The sequence below is a fragment of the Oryctolagus cuniculus genome, chromosome 9, assembly GCF_964237555.1.
Source record: "Oryctolagus cuniculus chromosome 9, mOryCun1.1, whole genome shotgun sequence".
NCBI classification, from domain to species: Eukaryota; Metazoa; Chordata; class Mammalia; order Lagomorpha; family Leporidae; genus Oryctolagus; species Oryctolagus cuniculus.
This window is the reverse complement of record NC_091440.1, coordinates 128,139,422-128,158,739: the sequence shown is the minus strand read 5'-3', so window position 1 is coordinate 128,158,739 and position 19,318 is coordinate 128,139,422. Positions and strand designations below refer to the sequence as shown.

Genomic DNA, 19,318 nt, shown 5'->3' with positions numbered 1-19,318 from the left:
AAGCTTAGGTGTATTAAATGCATTTTTTTTTTTTAATTATGATGGGCTTACCAAGAGACAACCCCATTATGAGTCCAGGAGCAAAATTAGCAAAGACCTAAGTGTTAAACGCATACCATGTTCACAAATTTGAATGTTAAAGATGCCAATTATCTTAAAACTCACATACTGATTCAATGCCATCCCAATAAAAATTCCAAAAGGACTTGATAGAAATGTATAAGCTGGTTCTAAAAATAAAAGAAAATGCAAAAAACAGGGGACGAGGAGGACAAAGATAATCTCTTGTCTGGACATCTGATTTATTACAAAGGTAGTTAAAAGATCTCCTCAATGAGCGGTCCTGGGTCAAGTGGACATCCAAGAAAGATTTGGTAAAATGGCACAAAAAACATTGGCTGTAAGGGGGAAAAAATCACAACATGGAATGCACCAAATTAACAACTTCTATTTACTCCAAAACATCACTGAGGGAGTGAAAAAACAAGTCACTGAATGAGAAAACACACAACACATGAGGAGGCAAGATTTAAACTTCTGTACCATGAAAAACATATCTGTACCAAAATAAACTACTTCCACAAACTTTTTGGTATAACAAAAGCTTACATATCTGGACTAGACAATGTCTTAGAAAAATGTAGACCAAACAAACTTGGGCTAAGACTTGGAGCAAGCACTGTGGTGCAGTGGATTAAGCTGCTGCCTGGAGGGCTGCCCACATCTCCTATCCGGGTGCCAGGTGGAACCCTGGCTACTCCACTTCTAATCCTGCTTCCAGCTAACGCACAGGGCAAAGAGCAGATGATGGCTCAAGCACCTGGGTTCCAGCCACCAAAGATCTGGATGCAGCTGCTTCCTTCAGCAATGCCCAGCCCTACCCCATCTGTTGCAGCCATTTAAGGTGTGAAGCCAGGGAAGGCAGGCTCCCGCTCTCTTGCTCGCTCTTGCTCTCGCTCTGAGTGAACCAGGAAAAGGCAGGTGTGCTCGCATGCTCTCTGCCCCCTTCATTCTTTCAAATAAATAAAACATCTTTTAAAAGACAGAGTAAGACTTAACCAGACACTTCGTAAAGACACTTTTTTGAAAAGTACTCATTAACACCAGTAGGCTTTACAACTGACAATACCAAGAAAGCAGAGTAAAACCCAACTAATTTTTTTTTTTTATTTTTATTTTTTGACAGGCAGAGTGGACAGTGAGAGAGAGAGACAGAGAGAAAGGTCTTCCTTTGCCGTTGGTTCACCCTCCAATGGCCGCCGCGGCCGGCGCGCTGCGGCCGGCGCACCGCGCTGATCCGATGGCAGGAGCCAGGAGCCAGGTGCTTTTCCTGGTCTCCCATGGGGTGCAGGGCCCAAGCACCTGGGCCATCCTCCACTGCACTCCCTGGCCACAGCAGAGGGCTGGCCTGGAAGAGGGGCAACCGGGACAGAATCCGGCGCCCCAACTGGGACTAGAACCCGGTGTGCCGGCGCCGCTAGGCGGAGGATTAGCCTAGTGAGCCGCGGCGCCAGCAAAACCCAACTCTAATTTGACAGTGACAGGAGCAGCAAGTGGTGGTCTGTGATATAAAGTAGCCACCCTGGAAAGAATCTGACATTACTCAAGGGTAATGAGACCTCAAGTCCAACTCCCAGGAGTAGACCAGAGACAAATGCATGATGTATCAGAAACAAAAACTGGAAACCTAAATTGACACAACAGAAATGCTCTCAAAACGGTCAGGCATGGTGACCCAACAGGCTAAGCTACCACCTGTGATTCCATCATCCCATATGTGTAACTCTGGAGTTCTTCTGTTTTCTCTCCCTCTCCTTTGCTGACACAAAAGAAAAAAAAAAAAAAAACTGATCATAAAAGCACCTGGAACTCCACAGAGCGAGGGGATGGAACAGAGGTCTGTGAAGATGCCGCAGCCACCCTGGAAAGAATCTGACATTACTCAAGGGTAATGAGACCCCAAGTCCAACTGCCCAGAGTAGACCAGAGACAAATGCATGACGCACTACAAATCGAAGGGCTGGATAATCGGTCTCCAAGTCAGCAGTCCCTACTTTGGGATGGAAGGTGCTGCTGGAACTTTTGGAACTGTCATAATAAAGATCACAAGCAGCACGGTTTTTATGGTCCGGTTATCAATTCTGGTTGAAACCTCTGCCGCACACCTCCCATCACCCGTACCAGCGGCAAGACTGGCACTCACCTGTCACCCACACCTGTGGCACAGATGGTGCTCACCTGACAAGATCAAGTGCAGCTGAACGTAAGAATCTGCTCTGGGGGCCAGCGTCACGGCACAGCAGGTTAATCTGCCCCTAGCAATGCCGGCATCCCATTTGAGTGTCAGTTCAGGTCCTGGCGACTCAGATTCCAACCTGGGAAAGAAGCTTAAGATGGCTCAAGTACCTGGGGCCTTGCCACGTCTATGGGAGAGACCTGGACAGAGTTCTGGGCTTCCGGCTTCGGCCTGAACCAACCCTGGCTGTTTTGGCCACTGGGGGAGCAAACCAGCAGATGAAAGATCTCTTCCTCTCTGTCACTTCCTCTTTCACTTTGCCTTTCAAATAACTTTTATAAAAATGCGCAGGTAACAGCTCAAGTTTTCTGAGGAAAAAAATCAAAAGCCACAAGCTAATGTTACTTCATCAGCATAACTTTAAAAACACTGCCTACGAGTCTACCATGTTTTATTGAACTCTGACTTACACTAAAAGTGATTTATTTTTCCCACTGTTTAAGTCCTTTTCTGTACTCCTGGTCCCCACACGCCATCTCCGGCATACTTCCTTCAACAAACAGCATCCTCTGTCATCTACCTGCCCCAAGAAAGCATGAAACACAGACTCCTAAGTCAAAACTGCACTTACAATGACAAAACTGGCCCATCTCCTATCAAATTTCAACATTAAAAACCCCATTCCTGGGGCCGGCGCTGTGGCATAGTGGATGAAGCCATCACCTGCTGTGCCGGCATCCCACATGGGCACCGGTTTGAGCCCCAGCTTCTCCACTTCCAACCCAGCTCTCTACAATGAACTGGCAAAGCAACAGAAGATGGTCCAAGTGCTTGGGCCCCTGCACCTGCGTGGGAGACCAGGAAGAAGCTCCCAGTTCCTGGCTTTGGATCTGCCCACCTCCAGCTGTTGCAGCCATCTGGGGAGTGAACCAGTGGATGGAAGACCTCTCTCTCTTTCTCTCTCTCTGCCTCACCTTCTCTCTCTGTGCAACTCTTTGAAATAAATCTTTAAATAAATAAATAAATAAGCCCATACCTGTGGCAGGGATTAGCCCACCAGTTAAGACACTCACATCCCACACTGCAGGACCTGGGTTCAAGTCCCAGCTCCCAGCTTCCTGCTCATGCCGACCCTGGAAGGCAGCAAGCAAAGGCTCCGATGACGGAGTGACTGCCACCACATGGGAGACACGGACTGAGTTCCCAGCTCGCAGTTTTCATCTGGCCCAGTCCTGGCTGTTGGTAACATTTGTAGAGTAAACCAGAGATGGGCACTCTCTGTGTGGCTGCCTGCTTTTGTTTTCAAAATAAACAGGGGCTGGCATAATGGTGAAGAGTTAAAATTATATATGTGCGGGTGTAAAAAGTTAAGCTTAAGCTTACAGGTTTAAACCTTCCTGGTGCAGCTGTGAAAATAAAACAGTAAAGTAGCACCTTGACAGTAGGGACTCCATTCTGGAGCACTTGAGACTCCATTCTGGGAAAGCACCCCCCACCGTGAGACTCTGGTCTGAAACTATGATCTCAAATAGTCGGACAATAGCAGCGCACTACATCACCCTTGGCAGAGCACAGAAACCCCCTAGCGTGATTGCTCAAGCTTAAAAGTAGAAAGGTTGCACCTGGGTTACCTGGGCTAATAATGAAGATGTGATTTGTCTATGTCTTAAGATCATAATTGCTGATTGTAAGATTTTAGCAACCGCTTAGCAACCGTGTATTCTCTCCCCCCTCCCGATTTTGCGGTTTTTGCCTTTATAAACCCTATGCTGTAGTTCCTCGGGGCTCCTCTGTCCTTGTAGGTTCAGAGGGCCCCAACATGTTGGATCAATAAATTTAACCCTTTGCTGGTTGCATGAGAGAAAAGTCTCTTGGAGTAGTTCCTCGGGGCGGTGGGCTTTTTCGGACCCTAACAATGGTATAGTGGGGAAAGCTGCTGCCACCTTAGACGCCAACATCCCATATTGGCACAGGTTCATGTGCCGCATGGTCCTCTTCCAATCTAGCTTCCTGCTAAAGGGCTGTGAAAAGCAACAGGTGACGGCCCAAGTGCTTGGGCCCCTGTACCCACGTGGGAGACCCAGATGAAGCTCCTGGCTCCTGGCTTTGGCCCGGCCCAGCCGATGGAGGATCTCCCTCTCTCTTTCAAATAAATAAATCTTTTTAAAGATTTAACAAACAAAAAAGTCCCATTCCCTTCTCCTTCATCCCTGGCTTCACCCTGTGTCTACATCAGAGCTCTCACAGCAGCACAGTAACTACCTCTCCAGCTCCCACGTTTTCTCAGCTCTCCACCTTCACAGAAACCTTTCCAGACGGGCTCTGCACTGCTGCCCAAACCGCTCCTTACCCTACTGCCACGGTCTGTGCATGGGGCAGGGCAGTTAAGCGCCTAGTGACAGAGAAGGGAGACGGCGGAGGCCTGAGGTTCATAGTCAGGGACACAAAGGGATGAAGACGCAAGAGACGCAGGCCTGTAGTACAGGGGGACACGCTTGGAACAAAACGCCTCGCTGCTCAGAAACGAGACGGAGAAGCCGACAGCAAGAGAGGATGCTGTTACAGCTGCACCTGTCCAACTCCACGTGTCAACTCACCAGTAACACCAACGACATATTTGCAGAACCCTGTGCAAGCTTCCACACGGCCCAAAGGATCCAACTTCTCCCCAATGACAACCCTCCTCTGGAACGCCTCCCTCATGCGGGAGGGCGCTCTAGCCTCAGTCAACTGCTTCTCTGCCTGCCCTTCCGCATTCGCATGGTCCCGACCCAAAACCAAACAGAACCAGATTCTCACATCACCACCAGCCAGGATGGACAGCTACTACACTGCCACATTTACCCTGTTTTACTGTTGCAAAGAACAAAGCAGTCCATAAAAATAAGCTTACTCTAATATCCACTCTCATTTGTTCTTACTTCCCTGGCGATTAACAATTTCAACATGTCTTTTTTTTTTTTTTTTAAGATTTTTTATTATTTATTTGAAAGGTAGAGTTAAAGAGGGAGAGAAAGAGAACATCCATCCACTTATTGACTCCCCAAATGGCCTTAACAGCCAGGCCTGAGCCAGGCCAAAGCTAGGAGCCAGGAGCTTCTGCCAGGTCTCCCATTTGGGTACAGGGAACCAAGAAGCTGCCCCATCTTCAACTGCTTTCCCAGGCACATTAACAGGGAACTGGATCAGAAGTAGCGCAGCCAGGACACAAACTGGCACCCATATGGGATGCCATCATTGCAGGCTGCAGCTCAACTACGACACCATGATGCCAATGCAACATGTAGTCTTGCAATAAAGTTGCAGTAATAAATCCAACAATAAGCACTATGCCAGAGTGGAGGAGTCTTCAAGGAGCACCAGGACTCGGTTTTGTCCAGGATATTCTCACCGCTCGTCTGACAGTCAATAAATACTTGCTTGATGAATAAATCCTGTAGCTTTTCCTTCCATTTAACTTTTGAATGTTTATGCATGTTTTCTGAGAAACTTAAGTCAACAGACCATATTGTCAAAATAGTTAAGGATGGTTACATAAACCCTAAGAACATCTAAGTTCTCCTAAGACAAAAATGACAACCACAAATGCCCTGTGTCCCATACCAGACTGCCCGAGTTCAGTTCTTCAATCAGGGTCCAATCAAGGGATGCGACAGGTGACAATCAAGCAATTAGATTCTTGTCATCCACTTGGGAGACCCGGATGAAGCTCCTGTCTCCTGGCTTTTTCCGGGCCAAGCCTGGACTGTTGCAGCTATTTGGAGAGTGAACCAGCACATGGAAGATCCGTTACTGTCTCTGTCCCTCTCACTTTGCCTTTTGAATAAACAAGTCTTAAAAATATATTATTGAAAACTCTTCTGATGTAAGTATTGTGCTGACCAACTGTTCTGGTAGACACAAAAGAGACAAATAAAATGTGACGTTTCATCATCTAAAGAACTTATTTTTTAGGTTTTTAAAAATTTATTTGAAAGGCCAAGTGACACAGAGAGAGACAAAGAGAGAGACCTTCCACTTACTGGAAGCTGAGCCAGAAACTCCACGTGAGTCTCCTACCAGGGAGGCAGGGGCCCAAGAACCGGGGCCATCTTTCTTTGACTCCCAATATTCTCTAGCAGGGAGCCAGATGGGAAGCAGAGCAGCCAGAACTTGAACTGGCACTCCAATAAGGATGTAGAGGTCTCACATAGCAACATAATCCATTCAGCCACCAAGCAGGCCCCTGGAGAACTTATATTTAAAAAAAAAAAAAAACTTACCAAGTCATCTTTAGGTTTGAAAGGTTTGGGATTTAAACTTTATATAATGAGGACAACACTGTGGTACAGGAGGTTGGCCTCCTATATGGGCGCCGGTTTGAGTCCCGGCTGCTCCTCTTCCAATCCGGGTCTCCACTACGCCCCGGAAAAGCAGTACAAGATGGCCCAAGCCCTTGGGCCCCTGCACCCATGTGGGAGACACGGAAGAAGCTCCTGGTTCCTGGCTTCAGATCGGCACAGCTCCTGCTGTTGCAGCCATTTGGGGAGTGAACCAGCAGATGGAAGACCTTTCTCTCTGTCTCTGTCTCTCCCTCTCACTGTCTGTAACTACCTCTCAAATAAAATCTTTAAAACAAAAAAAAAAGTGGGGGAAAGATTAAAGGGAATGGCTGCAAGGAGCAATAAATGTAACTACTCAGTCCAATTTCTTAAAGATCTCATGAAAACTAAAGAACTATTTATTTAAAATGATTTTGTATCCACCCAATGCAAAGAACATAGTTTAATTGAGAAACTGTCAACCAAGCAGCTTCCTTAATACTGTCAGTCTTGAACTAGCACAGACAATCCCAAAGCAGACAGTATTATTAAATAATGCCTGTAAGAAATAAGCAGTATTAGTATCTATGAGACACATAACAAAAGCACACAGAGACTTGAACACAAAACCGAATGCAATGGGACCTAATGTGCTATCATATGCGGAAGCCAGGCATTCTACAGTTAGGATGAAACAGCAAGAAAGAGTGAGAAACGCCTCCCAGATGAGGGTGACCATCAACTGATGGGTGACACTTACTCTACTGCATTGAAAGCACTACTAAGGGCTCAATGCTTGTCTCCAGACAACCAAATCCACAAACCTAGATCTCTAGCAGAATTCCATGTTTGCTCAATCAGGCACATTCTCTGAAGTATCTGAATGCCAAGTTTAAACTCTAAATCGCTAAAAATTCATTTAATTTATATTTTATCTGAAAGTCAGAGAGGCAACAGTTTCCAGCCGCTGGTTCAGTCCCCAAATGCCCACAACAGCCATGGCTGGGTCAGATCGAAGCCAGGAGTCCAGACCACTACCTGCATCCCTGCATCCCTGCATCCCCAGGGCTTGTACCATCACCTGCTGCCTCCGAGGGTGGACACAGTCAGACAGCTCGAGTCCAGAGGGTAGCTGGGACTCAAACCTAGACACTGTGATATGGGATGCAGCCGCTCACGCAGCATCCTGCTCACTAAGCTCAATAATCAGCCTCCTGTAGTTTCCCAATAATTATCTGTTAACATGTAAAAAGCCATCACTTTTTAATGAAAGTATTTTATTGACATAACCTACGCAAACTAGTGCTGCTTTCCAATTGTTGAGGCACACACGCTTACGCTTCCTGAGACCACGCGTGCCTAGGCTCTCGCAGCCCATCCTGGACTCTCCCCGGACTTCCCTCGGGCTTTTCTTTTCCTGTGGTCGTCACACACTGCATTTCTTTGCTGTCAAACTTTAGCAGGGAGAATAAGAAAACAGAGAAAAACAACAAAATCACAAGCCGGGTCTTTGAAAAGCTCACAATTGATACCTACTTAGCTAGACCAACCAAGGAAAGAGAATACTCAATAAAATCAGGGATGAAATAGGGGTGTTACTCACCAATCTTTAGCCGTAACATAAAATTATAAAGGAATACTACTAAGGCAAGAGATAGCTAAGGGTTAACTGCAGAAGCTGAGAAAAGCACATGGGAAAATCCTCTTATAGTTTGGTCTGTCCCCCAACCCCACCCCTTTATCGACGATCTTGAGGCAAGAGACAGATAAGGGCCAATTAAAAAGCCCAAAAAAATTCCAGAAACCTTTACTCGAGGCTGTTTTACCAGCTGAGACAGCAGCTGAACAAACTCCAAGTTCAAAAGCCTAATCACTCCAATCGCTTGATTGGTAAATTATTTGTCAATAGGGGCCAGAGCCGGAGCCCAGCGGGTAAAGCTGCTGCCTGCACTGCTATCCCAAACCGGCCCCACTTCAAGTCCCGGCTGCTCCACTTCCGATCTAGCTCCCTGCTAGCGTGCCTGAGGAAGCAGCCGGGGATCCATTTCCTGCAGGAGGGGGCGGTAGATCAGGGCGAGGATCTGGAACCAGTTCTGAGCACGCGTCTTCCTGAGGGGTGTTCCGGGGGCGCTCTGCCTGCACTGCATGGGGGTCAGGGCGGCTCCAACTTCCAGGGACGAGGGAAAGCTGCAGCTACAGGAAGGCAGCTGGACTGACTGATGTGAACAAACAAGCTGTGTCCGCGAGCAGGAAGCGGGCTTCCACTTCCCCTCCCCTGCATCCTGGACATGCCCCGAACGCTCGCAACAAAAGCCCTCGCAGACCACTAGACAGGCAGCTTCAGGAGGGAACCACAGCTTCTCACTGTCTCCTTTATTTACCACAAATCAATCAGGTTCTCCTCACGTGGCAGAGGCCCCTCTCAGAACACAAGCAAGAGGAAGTAAACTCTAAGTGGGAACAGGCGGAAGGGGCGATGTGGTAGGGGCTTTCAGGAACGTGCGGTGAGGGGGGCTTTCAGAGAGCGAAGGAAGAACACAGCCGAAGCAGTGTTAAGTGTACACCTGCCCCTCAGAGCGTCCAATCAGAACATACGTAACCACAGACAGAGGGACTGAAAATGCGCAGGGAACAGCAGCTGTCTGTGAAGGGGCACAGCGGGCCATTTCCTTCTCTGTTGCTGGCTCAGCCGTGGATGCACGTGCACTGACCAGTGCCTGCACAAATCCGCACTGCTTCCTGCTGGAGCCTCGGGGTCCTGCCTCGCGGAGAATCCCACTCCACTATCACTACTCACCGGAAAACACACATCGGCTCAGATTCACTGGGGGATCACACGAAAAATTTAAAAATTTCGGACCAATGATACACGCTTTTCCAAAACAGAAGATGAACCAACTTCACCCAACTGAGTTTCTGGAAGCCAGTATTACAATGATATCAAACTTAGGAAAGAAAGCACAATGAAACTAGCAGGATATTTTAAACAAAATTCTTAAGAATGCAGATACATGGGGCCAGCATTGTGGCTCAGAAGATTTAGCTTCTGCCACGGATGGCAGCATCCCATATGCGTGCAGCTAGGAGACGCAGCTGCTCCACTTCTGACCCAGCTCCCTGCTAATGGGCCTGGGAAAGCAGTGGAAGATGGCCCAGGTGCTTGGGCCCTGGCACCCATGTGGGAGACCTGGAAGAAGCTCCTGGCTTTGGATCGGATTGGCATAGCTCTGGCTGTTGCGGCTATTTGGGGAGTGAACCAGCAGATGGAAGACACCTTTCTCTCTCTGCCTCAGCTTCTCCTTCTCTGTAACTCTGCCTTTCAAATAAATAAAGAAATCTTATAAGAAAAAAGATATGTATGTGAATTAGCAAAGAATGAGACACAATAATGACAAAGAAAAATCAGAAAAATCTGAAGCAGTTTACGTGCTTAAACCTGTTTTTCAGAGAATGTTCCAGGCAAATTTATCTTTCAACAATGTAATGAGAGAGGGTCAGACCTCCACTCAGCCAAAGAAAATCAACTGTAAGAAACCAGTGTGAGGGCCTGGCAACACGGCGTAGGAGGCCGACCTGCTGCATTCCATACGGGAGCACCGGCCTGAATCCCAGCTGCCTCACTTCCAATCCAGAGTCGTGCTAATGCACCCGGGAACACAGCAGAGAAAACAGCCCCCAAGTGTCTGGGCCCCCATCCCCATGAGATCTGGATGTCATTACAGGCTGTGGCTTCAGCCTGGACCCACCTCGGCTACTGCGGGCATCTGAGAGTGAACCAGCTTTCATCTTTCAAACAAGTAAGTCTTTTAAAAAAAAAGGTAAAAAAAGGAAAACCAGTCTGAGTCAGAATTTAAAACACACAATGAAAATGAAAATGCATGTTGCCTGAACAAGGGCCATCTTACAGGCCGTTTCCTCTTCCTCCTCCATTTTTTTTTTACATTGTTGTTGTTGAAGTTTTCTTTTTTGGAAAATAGATCAACAGAGAGACAGGTCTTCCATCCACTAGTTCACTCCCAGTCAGAGCTGAACCGGGCCTAAGCCAGGAGTCAGAAACCCATTCGCGCTGCCCATGCAGACGGCAGGGACCCACGTACTTCAGCCGTCATCTGATGCCTTTCCGGTGGATTTTAGCAGGTAGCTGGATCAGAAGGACTGGACTGGGACTGGAGCCCAGACACTGTGGCATAGGTCGCAGGTGTCCCAACACTGGTCTAAGCCCATGTGCCACCATGCCCACGCCAGCTTCCTCTTTTCTACATCCTGTACAACTCCACTAGGCTGGCTACCGAAGCCCTGCCAAACTGCTTCCCCTCCCTTCTCATCAGTCTTTACCCATCCCAAGTGTACGGAGCATGAATGTCGCCCAGAGTGACTGCGCTAGGAAACAGGAAATGGAGAAGTCTGGTTAAGCTCAATGACATCAACGAAGGACTTATCACACAGAACCAGACTTACTTCCAAGAATGATCCAAGGATGACCCAAGGGAGATATCAAAGGGAACAAACTCACGGGCTTAACTATCAGGAGACAACTCAAAGAGGCCTTAAGAGATGAAAAGTTGGGGCTGGCGCTGTGGCACAGCACGTTAAGCAGCAGCTCTCTGGGAAAGTGGGCTGGGAAAGCAGTGGAGGATGGCCCAAGTCCTTGGGCCCCTGCACCCATGTGGGAGACCCAGGGGCCTGGGACCTGGGTCCTGGCTTCGGATAAGTGCAGCTCCGGCCGTAGCTGTCATTTGGGGAGTGAACCAGCGGAGAGAGGGCCTTTCACTCTGTCTCTCATTCTCTGTAACCTCTACCTCTCAAATAAATAAATTGAAAAAATCGTAAAAAAAAAACTGTTGCACAGTATAAAACCAATATACAAAATCCAACTGGATTTCTATTCACTATTAATCTGGAAAATTAGCAACTCCACTAACAGTAACATCAAAAGGAATAGAACACTTAGGAATAAATTTGACAAAAGTGGAATTCAAACTCTGAGTATCACTTTAGTGCTGAAAGGCACTAAAGATCCAAATAAGTAGGAGCCAGTTGCATTCTTAGGTAGAAAAACTCGATTCTGTTAAGACGGCAATTAGGACTAGTGAGACCATTGCGACACAGAGATAGTTAACTTCACATCTGAACCCTGAAAGGACACGGTGGGATTTTACTGCCTCGGATGCCACTGATAGCCACAGACATAAACAACCAGCTTCATAAACAAACGTCAAGGGGGTCTTCTGTCCTATCAGACCCACCCTCCCCAGACGGGAGTTCAGAAACTCAACTGCCCACTACCCAGGCGGAAGGAAGCCTGACTTCAAAGGCCTCACCCTCTGTCCAGGCACGCTGGACCTCTCTGCAGACTCCACTGGCCCCTGGCCCACTCGCTGTTTGAGAGTCAGTCTTGCTGTCCCGTCTATAAGAAAAGCCTGTTCTTCCTTAACCAGCCGCCTCCTCGCCTTACTGGGACATATAAAAATCCTAAAACCTAAAAGGCAACACTGCCCAAACGGAACTACAGATTTGGTGCAATCCTACTCACAAGTTCGTAATACCTTTGCAGGTTAAGAATGTGATCCTAAAATTCACATGGAAAGACCCACACCTCCCAAGTCAAAACTGAGTACCGCTGACAAGGTCTTGTAGTACTTCCGTAACACACACACTGACTGGAGCCAGTGTTGTGGCACTGATTGGGACACTGCGTTTCCTATGGCAGAGCTGGTTCAAGTCCAGCTGCTCCACTTCTGATCCAACTAATGGGCCTGGGAAGGCACTGAACAATGCCAATTACTTCAGTCACTGGCATCCAAGTGGGACACCCAGATGGAGTTCATAGCTCCTGGCCCACAGCAGGCGGTTGGGGACACTTGGAGTGTGAACCAACAGAAGGAAGATCTCTCTCCTTCTCTGTCACTGTACCTTTCAAACAAATCTTTAAAAAAGGCATACACTGATTAACGGAACACAAGTCAGAAATAAGCTCACATTTATGGTCATTAATAAGGAAAGAGGCTGAGGCCAGCCTTGTAGCACAGCGGCTTAAGCTACCACCTATGACCCCAGCATCACACACAGGCACTGGTCCACGTCCTAGCTACTATGCGTCAGATCCAGCTCCCTGCTAAAGTATCTGAAAAAGGAGAAGATGGCCCAGTGCTTGGGATTCTACACCCTTGTGGGAGACCCAGGATGGACTTCCAGACTCCCAGCTTCAGCCAGGCTAGCCTGGGGGGCCATTGGGGGCATCTGGGAAACAACCCACTAGACTGAAGCTCTCGTTCCCCACCTCCTTCCCTCCCTCCCTCCCTGTAAGTAGTTTCGAGCAAAAAATAAATCTTGAAAAAAAAAAACTATTTTTAAAAAGAACTCCTAAAAGAAACTCTCACAATTTGACAACAGGTAGATACCACATGAAAAGAGGCAGAACTTCACTATCAAGAACATGTAAGTCACAACCCTAGTAGGATACCACCTCAGGATCACCAGGACTTATACACGTGGAAGCCACGTGGCTGCGGGTGCACTGGGAAGAGATCCAGCTTGTGCTGGAAGCGCCTCTACTGCTCATCACCGTGCTGCTCACGCACTGGGAGGCAGCAGGTGAAGGCACAGGCACTGAGTAACGGCCACCCACACATCTGAGGCCAAAGAGGCGTTCTGGGCTCCCAGCTTTGGCCTGGTCCAGCCCTCACTGTTGCAGGCACTCTGTTGTTCTGCTGTTCAAGTAGAAGAAAATAAACATTAAAAAAGGAAGTGTTGGTATGGACGTGGACAAGCTGGAACTCTCACGCACATACTCTGGGTAAGTCTGCCAGTTCCTCGAAGGCTCCCACAGCTCCATGGCCAAGGAATTCCACTCCTGGTGTTGACCCAACAGAGCTGAATGCACAGGTCCCTAAATCCCTTTCAATCATTCTTAACAGCAGCCCGAAGGAGAACCATCCAGATGTCTGCCAACTGACGGAGAGATGAACAAAGCGTGCTGTGATACAGCCCATGGGGCAATATTTGGCAATTAAAAGGAATGACATATATTCCTTGAAAGCACTGTGCTAGAGAGAGACAACCACAGTAGACCAAATCTTCTACGATTTCAGACTGACAGGAAACTACACCAGGGTCTGCTCAGGAATGGCTGGGGTGGGGAGGATGAGGCACTACTACCGCTGAGCCAGGAGATTCTAGTTCTGGGGTTAAGAAAACATTCTTCAGGTCACGGGGGTAATGGTTGCAAAACCCTAACATACTAAAAACCAGCAAACCATACCCTGAGTGTATACTGGATGAATGCATGCTGTATGAAATCTCTCAGTCTTTTTAAAAAAAAAATTCAGCACATCCCTGTTAGAGCACAGATACCCTCAAGCACAGAGTGGAGAGTGGAGCCGGCGGCTGTTTGCCCTGCTCCAGGCTGCCTGCAGCTGATTAGATACACATCTGGAGAGGGCAGTACCGCCCAGTGGAGGGAGGGCTGTGGGATCTACTGACATCTCTGCAGAGGCCACAGATACTGTTCTGTTCAAAGTCTTTAAGACTTTCAGATTCACATTCTGGTTCCATTCACAACTTCAAAATTACGTAACCTAATAAATTCTCCCTTGGGGCTTACCCCCCCCCCCAAAAAAAAAAAAAACGCACACACCATCTGACTATACTTTGTTTCTTAACACTTAATTGGACAATACAATTTCTTTAAACACACTTTGCAATTTTAACCACAAGAGTTTATTTATAAATGAAGCCTTGTAATCCGATCCATCCCAGGAGAATCTAAGTTGTCATCAGATTCTGGGAGGCTTCGAACAGAGCAGCAAAAGCGTGGTTCTGGTCTCACTGACACACTAGCCTCTGCAGGCCAGCCTCCCCCAGCGCCCAGCATTTGCAAGTACTTAGGGCAGGGCCGCCCACAACAATGCTCTTGGAATTTCTCAAGGTTCCTTAGACTACTTCCTCCTCCTTTCAAGGATTCTTCACTGAAACTTTAACTTGCATTTCTATGGCCAGGGCTGGTCAGAGACTCTTCCTTTATCTCAAACCGAATGCTTTCTGTGTCTTCTTGAATAGTTGGGGGTGGGGAGCTGGCCTGGTTAGACAAAACAAAGATTCTTGAAATTTACCTTTAAAGAAACAGGACTAGATCAGTTCCCTAAGCAAGAGCTCCTGAAATAAACCGCTGATAATCCAGAAAGTAACCAGAAAAAGCCAACCTCCACAGAACACAAGGCGGGCACTCTGTGCTTCCAACAGGGCTGCAGGCAAAACCTTCTGTGGCCAACAAGTGATTGGTGTTTCCTAACAGAAGGACCACCTCCCCCTCCAATAAAAAGACCCCGCAGGATCTACAGTGATTGCTTAATCAACACACAGCTCAAGAATCTGGTAAAAATGAGTGCACTGAATTTCCTGCAAGATAGTGTAAGCTTGTCAGATGGCGGGACACTGCCCATGATGAGGACAGTGAAGATGGACAGAGCATTTACTACGTGCCAGGACCTGTTCTAAGCGTGTTCTGTGTATGAAACCCACGTGCCTTGTCTCAGTAATCCCATGAGGTAGGTGCTACTGTTCTCTTACAGATGAGAACACAGTTAGGGGCCAATCTTCCCAAGGTGGCACAGCAAGGGGTTGCAGGGTGGATGCCCAGAGACCATCACTCGGCCTGCACAGGACTGGTTCCCCCACCACTCACTCCACCGCCCCAGCAACCCCTTCCTTCTGGGGCCGCGATGAAGGGCTGGATCCTCAGCACCACACCAACTACCCCGTTCCTTCTGCAGCTGTAACACCACCCCCATTGTGTCCTGTGGTTAATTTTCAACCGGTGTTGATCTGGAGTTAATCATTTTATTCCACAACAGATAAATTACTCGCTGAAAGGGAAGGGTCAGGGGATTAAATCACACTTACCTTCAACTAGAACTCTTCTCTAGTAAGCTTGTTTCCATTGCCCTGCAAACGTGCCAGTCTAAGTGCACACAGTATCTACACTTCTTTGGTTCTAGGGAGAGCAAAAAAAAAAAAAAAAAAATCACTGTGTGATGAGTGGCAGGACCCGCTAGCTAACGCGTTTGCCTGACATGACACATGACTGTGCAGCTGTGTCCCTTAAGGTTGCCCTGAAAGCACAGTAAACACACTGCATTCTTAAGGGTGCTAGAACGGGACAGAAGCCAGATCTGGGCTCAAAACGCCATTCCCTTAGGTTACAATGCATACACTTCTCCGGGTTCCCTCAGTTCGGAGCAGAAACGTCCCATCTCAGCGATGTTCCTTTGGCATTAATGAAAGGGAACGCGACTACCGGGGCTGGAGGGGGCAGGGAGGAACGTCACTCAGTGCAACTCCATCCTGATTGAGAGTCAACACGCTCTGCAGAAACCCGCAGCTGCCGAGCGGCTCGTGCGGCGAGCAGACTCACATCACCTGCTTTCCCTCCTGCAGGCAGGCGCTCGAGGCCCACCGAGCGAGTCCCCGGGGAGCGCGCATCCCGCGGGACGCCGCCCCAGCTGCCCGAGGCGCGAACTCGCGCACGGGGACCCCGGCTCCTCCGCACGGGCGCGCCCACGGTCGCCTGCACGCGCGAGCCGAGCGCCCGCGCCCCGGGTTCGGCTGCACAGGGGCGGGGACACACAGAAAGGAAAACAAAGGTGTGGGGGGTTTTTTGGTCCTTTTTTCTTCTCCCCACTCTTCCACTCCAGCGACAGAGAGCGGTCCGCCGCGACGCGACACCGCGTGCGCCCGCCCGGGCCCCGCCCCGCGCCCGGGGCTCGGTGTCCTCTCCGGCCCCGCCGCCCCTGCGTCCCCGACGGGCAGCGACCGCGGCGGGCGGCGGCCCGAGGGCGCGGAGGGCTGGGGGCCGGGCCTGGAGCTGCCCGCGGCCGCCGCTCGCTCCGCGCCGCAGAACAAAAGCCCGCGGCTGCCAGCGCGCCCGGCCCCGGCCCGCGGCGCCCCGCCTGGCCGTCCCCGGGAGGCGAGCGAGGCTCCGCGCGGTACCCGGCCGCCCACTTACCGCGGACGCGGAGGACAGCCCCGGCCGGCAGGCAGGCAGGCAGGGGAACGCGGCCGCCTCCCGGCCCCGGAGTTTAAGTCAAGTGGGGTCCGCCTCCAGGGGCGGGCCGGGCAGCCCGGCCCCGGCTTCCCGCACAGCTGAGCCCCGCCCCGGGCGTGCGGCGCGGGGCGGCCCCGCTCCCGGTCCTAGTGCCGCCCAGATGCCGCGCTCAGGGCCCCGGGCCCGCGCCGCTGGCCCTGCAGAGCACTTTCCCTGGGCTCCGGTGAAAGCTGCTGAGCCACGTGAAGAGCCTCTCGCTTCTTATTTGCATCAGAATTTTGGCACAGCGGTCAGAAACAAAAGCCTTAGAGCTATTTTCGCCTGTCACCTGCGCGCTTGGCAGCAGTACCCCAATTCCCTGCGGTCCCCTTCAGCTCACTCAGCCCTGCCCTGCTAGGACCGTCGGCCAAACCCCATCTTAAGGGTCCAGCCATTAGCCCCAGCTCCCCCCACTCTAAGACCCTCACCAGCCACACCCCTCTCGAGGGAGCTGCCTCCAGCCCAAGCTCTAGCCACTATCTCAGAAGCCCAGCCCAGCCAAGCTCCTCCCAAGCCGTCCCATCCACTAAGCTATATAAGCCACCAGTCTGTGCGGGCCCACTCCCTCCCTGCTGTGTGTTCCCAGGTGGCTCTCTGTTGCACGCTCACCAGGAGGGAGCCCCTCTCTGGTCTGTCTCTGAATAAACCTATTCTAGCTGTGAGTCCTTGTTCTGTCTCCTCGTTGTCCCGCTTTTCTGTCCTTACATCACGAACCTGGGTCGAGTCCCGGCTCCACTCCAGATTCCAGCTTCCTGCTCACGTGCCCGGTCCTGATAGAGAAACTTACTTGGTCACCCAAGTCACAGTTTGTGTCTCTCCACAATCTCATGCCTTATTGATCATCCCAGTCAAATCAACTCCAGGAAGTCACAGGGCCTAAGAAACCCAAGGAAACTGGGGGTGTCCGTGAGTAACTGAGGCAAATGTCAAGTTCTTAATCCAATGGTAAACCAATGGATCAATCATATAATCCAGTCAAGCAACACACTGAATTCAGTTTGCATGAACAGCAGTGGGAGAAGTAAAAACACGGTTTCTTTTCAAAAAGCTTAGCTCTGAGTTGGAAATTACTTGTAGCCTGTGGGGAGCAACTCGGACTAGACTAAGTTACTCGAATTAAGACTTATTCTACGCATCTGCTCTCCCACAATATGGCGCTGGGAGAGGAGTAAAAACAACTTTTACACAGCTGCCTCCAGTTCAACCAATAAACAGTAGGACCTGCTCCTGATTGGAGGAGAGCAGCGTGCTCGGCATGTGGGTAGCAGAGTTGGGATTGGTGGAAGAGGACTATAAAGGAGGAGAGAGACAAGATGCACCAGGAACATCTAAGAGGAACACCTGAGAAGCCCCCGAGAGAGCCGGGCGGGCGGTGTGCCGCTCCCCCGCGGAAGTGGGGAAAGTGGCAGGGGGCACCGCCCTTCCACGGAGGTGGAAGGGACGGTAGCCAACCCGGGAAGAACCAGCAGCCAACCCGGGAAGAACCAGCAGCAAACCCGGGGAGGGCCGAGCAGACGAAAGAACAGCGCAGGGTCCTGTGTCGTTCTTCCGCGAAGAGGGGGAGCGACAGTAGCCAGCTTGTATAGAAGCTCGCTGATGTAGCAGCCACAAAGCTCACGCACTTGAAATCCGCCCCCCCCCCAAGAAAAAACAGTATAGTCAAATAGGGAAGGGTCAACTACATAGAGCCAGTGAGCCATTTCTCAGAGGTGGAAACTTGAACAGGAGGGAGGAGAGGCGATTGTCTTATAAAAAATAATAAAAACTTAGGTAACCTCTGGGAAGACTGTAACCCCACAGTACTCAGCCAGTGCAGAAATGGGGGCGGGATCTGCATGTTAGGAAAATAAGTCCCTGCTGGGACTACACCCACTGTGCCTGCCTCCCAAACACCCAATCTTTCAAGGCCACTGTTAAAAGCCTGGTTTTCCTGTACTTTGTGTCCAAGTCTGTTCCTTGAGTGTAGGCAGGTGGGAGTGTTTCCCACTGTAGGTGGTACCGGGTTGTAGAAGAGCCGCAAGCATGGGAGCAGAAGCTGAGTGCAGAGAGGGCAGAGAGTGGCCTCAGAGAGACCTTCCTTCCTACCACGCAGGGGCTGCACTGGTCTGGCCTCAGACTGCATTCAGACCATCAGGGGCGTCACAGCTTTTAGGAGGCAAAGGGTGCAGGCATCAGCTCTGAGACCGGTCCTCTTCACAGCATGCTGTTCTTTTTTTAAAGATTTATTTTATTTATTTGAAAGGCAGAGTTACAGAGAGGCAGAGACAGAGAGACGGAGAAAGTCTTCCATCCACTGGTTCACTCCCCAAATGGCTGCAACGGCCAGAGCTGGGCTGCACCAAAGCCAGGAGCTTCTTCCGGGTCTCCAACATGGGTGCAGGGGCCCCAAGCACTTGGGCCATCTTCTACTGCTTTCCCAGGCCATAGCAGAGAGCTGGATTGGAAGTGGAGCAGCCGGGACTTCAATCGGTGCCCATATGGGATGCTAGCGCTGCAGGTGGCAGCTTTACCTGCTATGCCACAGCGCCAGCCCAATATGCTCTTCTTAATGCATTTTTCTCAAGTCTTAAGTTATTTTTCTGTTCTTAGCATTCGCAGACATCAGCTCCTGTCACTGAGGCTGTAGCTGTTTTTGCAGATGTGGGCATTCAATTCTACACTCAACATGTTTTTCCCTTTTTTTATGTCAATCATGTTGTT

General features: G+C 49.8%; 1 protein-coding gene across 3 annotated transcripts in view; it reads right to left on the bottom strand.

Annotated features, from left to right (window-relative positions):
* The window catches only part of RESF1 (retroelement silencing factor 1), a 32,313-nt gene extending 15,622 nt beyond the window's left edge, over positions 1-16,691 (bottom strand). For 2 of the 3 annotated variants that reach the window (XM_008259423.4, XM_008259424.4), the window contains exons 1-2: positions 16,541-16,691; positions 15,439-15,529 (exon numbers count right to left, since the gene is read on the bottom strand). The gene's annotated coding sequence lies outside the window, so the exon portion shown is untranslated. Of the gene's footprint in view, positions 1-2,406; positions 2,605-15,438; positions 15,530-16,540 lie in introns of all 3 variants that reach the window. The other variant, XM_051850910.2, reaches the window with a different exon arrangement.
* Positions 16,692-19,318: the final 2,627 nt, after the last annotated feature.